This window comes from Henckelia pumila, chromosome 3, assembly GCF_033568475.1.
Source record: "Henckelia pumila isolate YLH828 chromosome 3, ASM3356847v2, whole genome shotgun sequence".
Classification (NCBI taxonomy): domain Eukaryota; kingdom Viridiplantae; phylum Streptophyta; class Magnoliopsida; order Lamiales; family Gesneriaceae; genus Henckelia; species Henckelia pumila.
The window spans coordinates 134,678,133-134,681,546 of NC_133122.1; positions in this window are offsets into that span (position 1 = coordinate 134,678,133).

The following is a 3,414-nucleotide window of genomic DNA, read 5'->3' on the forward strand; positions in this document are numbered from 1 at the left end:
CTCGGTCTCGCACTTTTTCCCTAGCTCGCTCAAGCGGACAAAACCCGCGCTCGAGCGATAATAAATCTGCCCGAAATTTTTTATGGATCTCGCTCAAGCGGCAGAATGTTGAGCTCGGGCGAGACGTCTTCTGTCCAAAAATTTAATTCTTCCTTTTTTTTCAATTTCCAATACTTCAATGACGCATAGACAACTCCCAAACTGATCTTCAAATACTTCAACTCGATTGCCATGAATCCCAAATCCTTCAATTCTCAAGGACAAATTACAAACCAAATCTTGGAACAATATGAATCGTTGAGCGCCTCCTAGATTTATATCAAACTCCCCTTTTTCAAAAAGATTTAATTTCAAATATTGCCACTTACCTGCACAACCCAACAGAAAAATATTAATTTCATAATTATTTTTCACACACAAGAGCATATCTCGCACAATCATAACTATATCAATATTCATGAAATTTTCATGTACCAACTGATATCAGTAAATTCATTAACTTGCAGAATTATGTTCAACAGTTCATTACAAATAATATATATAAAATTTCTCCCCATATTAGACCTAGTTAACCCCAACACAAATTTTCTTCACATATTAAACCATTGTGTCCTAGGAATAAGACTTAGGCCATTTAAATAATAGAATTGCACTCTTAATACTTTTTGTACACATGCAACATGCTTTTTGCAACTCCACTCAACAAATCTTTTCATGTGCAACCATAGCAAATAATCATCCAACATATTCTTTAATTTGGATTTCTCAAAATTACACTTCAAACTCAATACACATGTCCTTCCATCAAGCAAATCATGCAATGACGAACATATAGAGAAAAACTTATTTTCTTTAAACAAATACTTGCTCATATAAAGTTTATCATGAGCATTGCACAAGTATTTTTCAAACACATCCTCAAAATCATTAACCCATTCATGCAATTTATTATCATTTTCAACCCATAAAAACCTTGTAACTGCAAGATATAAGAACTCATACATTGGTGATAATGTAGTAACTACCACATTTCCCTTACCTCGTTGTACTTGATCAGCTCTTCACGAACAATTCGACATCCTTGAGAACTTACGACAAAATCAACAAGTTTTCTTGCACGAAATACAGTCAACTTTCTAATATATTCATGATTCAAAAACTTCATATCCAACATGATTAACACAACTTTATAATGTTCAACATGCTTATTAAAATCCTTGCTATAAACTAAAATATAATAAAAGTATACTACAACAAAGTTACCCATAAATGCATGCAAAACACAACTCATCAATCCCATGAAAGTATTACACACATTAGCTAGCACAAAAGTTAATACTAGTCACTCAAGTAAATAAGACTTTCCACCTAGACAATTCATGCACACAACACACACATAAACATAAATCCAACCACTCAATTTCTCAACAAGCCAAGATTTAAACAACTTAATATCAAGATTTGAATTAAAAACATAATTCATATTTAGTATATTCTCAAACCTTTCAACAAAGTAGTTAAATCCAAGATTTTTAGAGTTAAGTTCAAACATTTGAAAGCTTGTATTGAAATTGTACCTTTGATTTGAATCTACATCATACCTCTCAAAGGGAACAACTTTCAAACATTCAACCTCACCTTGTGTGTGCTCAACCCTACATGGATCCAACATGTGCTTCACTTTAACATTAGATCTCCTTTGCCTTTTGTTCGATATATCTCCCATATCCAGTAAAGAAGAACAAACAATGCTCGGAATCGAACCGGCTATATCATCACAATGAGATTAAACCTCTTTGTACATAAGTACTTTAGGAATTTTATTCATTTGCACAAACTTTTGAACCTCACAATTTTGGACCATAATATTTTATTTTTTTCTTGGTCTCTTTCCTCTCTTTTCTTTCCTCTTTTTTTTCTCTCAAAGGTCATTTCACTCTTTTTCACTCTCTTTCTTTCGGCCTCTATTATTTTTTTTTCTTTATTCATGGTTATCTCTCTTTTTTTAATCACTCTTTTTTCAGTCATATCACTCAATTTTTGAATTTTCAATTGATCCTCAAGAACTTCTTTTGGACTCAATTGAATAGCAAGATTACAAGACTCATCCAACAACAAATTACTAGTCCCACTATGAACATCAATAGGACTTTCATTTATCACAAGAGTATTATCCACAACATGCACAATAGAACAATTCTCATCAAACAATGAATCACCCTCCACCGCACATATTTCAACACTATCATCATCAATAAAAATTGGAGTAGCATCAACCTCAATTTTTGACTGAACATCCACTAAACATTCGATTCAACCTCTAAATGAGAATCCACCACTTTTCTCACTTCATTTGGACATTGGATAATGTCATGCCCAACTTCATAACACCAAAAACATAAAATATCACAAGTATGAGTATAAGAAGATTTAGATGTACCTTGACAATCATGCTTTGGAACTCCACTTCTCCTCTCATAGTGATTAGGAGCAAATCGTTTTCTCATAGCTTTTTCAGCTCATCTCATGCAGAAATAGGATTCATTCCATGTATTTTCCTATTATTCTCCAATCTATCCCACCAAGTGCAAGCATAGTCGATAAACTCTTTTACAACAAGTTTAACCTTCTTAGCTTCAGATAGATCATGACCATCAAACATATTCTCTACTTTTTTTTTCCAATTCAAATACGATTCCGGATCCATATATTCATGGAACGACAAAATTTTAATTCTCTTAATCCTAGCCAAATAATATTCAAAATCTTTTTCTCCAAGACAACCATCATCATCTCTATACACATCACTATACCTATCGAATTTTATTTCTCTCCTGCTACCATAATTTCTCCTTTCCCTCCCCCAATCTTCACTACTACATTAATCTTTCCTTCTATTAATAACACACCCATAGAATCTCCTTTTGCTCTCCATATACTCATCATCTTCACCAACAAATAATTTCTATAGGACATCGTACCAGAAAGAAAAAGGTTAATAATAAATTTCCTCACACAAGTTCTCACAGTTCACTCCAAACGAATCAATCAACACTCCTTTCTTTTTACTCAAATTTGTGGTAAGACTTTGCTTTGTAGATTAAAGGATCAAACTTTCAAGTTTAAACTTTTAGAAGTTTGAAAATTGACTCACAAAGATTGCACAAACACAAGTAAGGAATTTTGTGGACGAATTGACTTTTATTCGCATCCAAGGATGAACAAAGACAAAGGAATTTACCACAAGTTACTTTTCTTCACTTTCTTTTTTTTTTGACGAATTTTTGGTCCCCTCAAATTTTTTTTGACCGATTTTTTTTTAAAAAAGATAACTTATAGCACAAGACACGAAGACTTGGACGACATGATTGACGCAAAAAATACTTTGAAATTTGAAAAAGAATAGACTCAGAT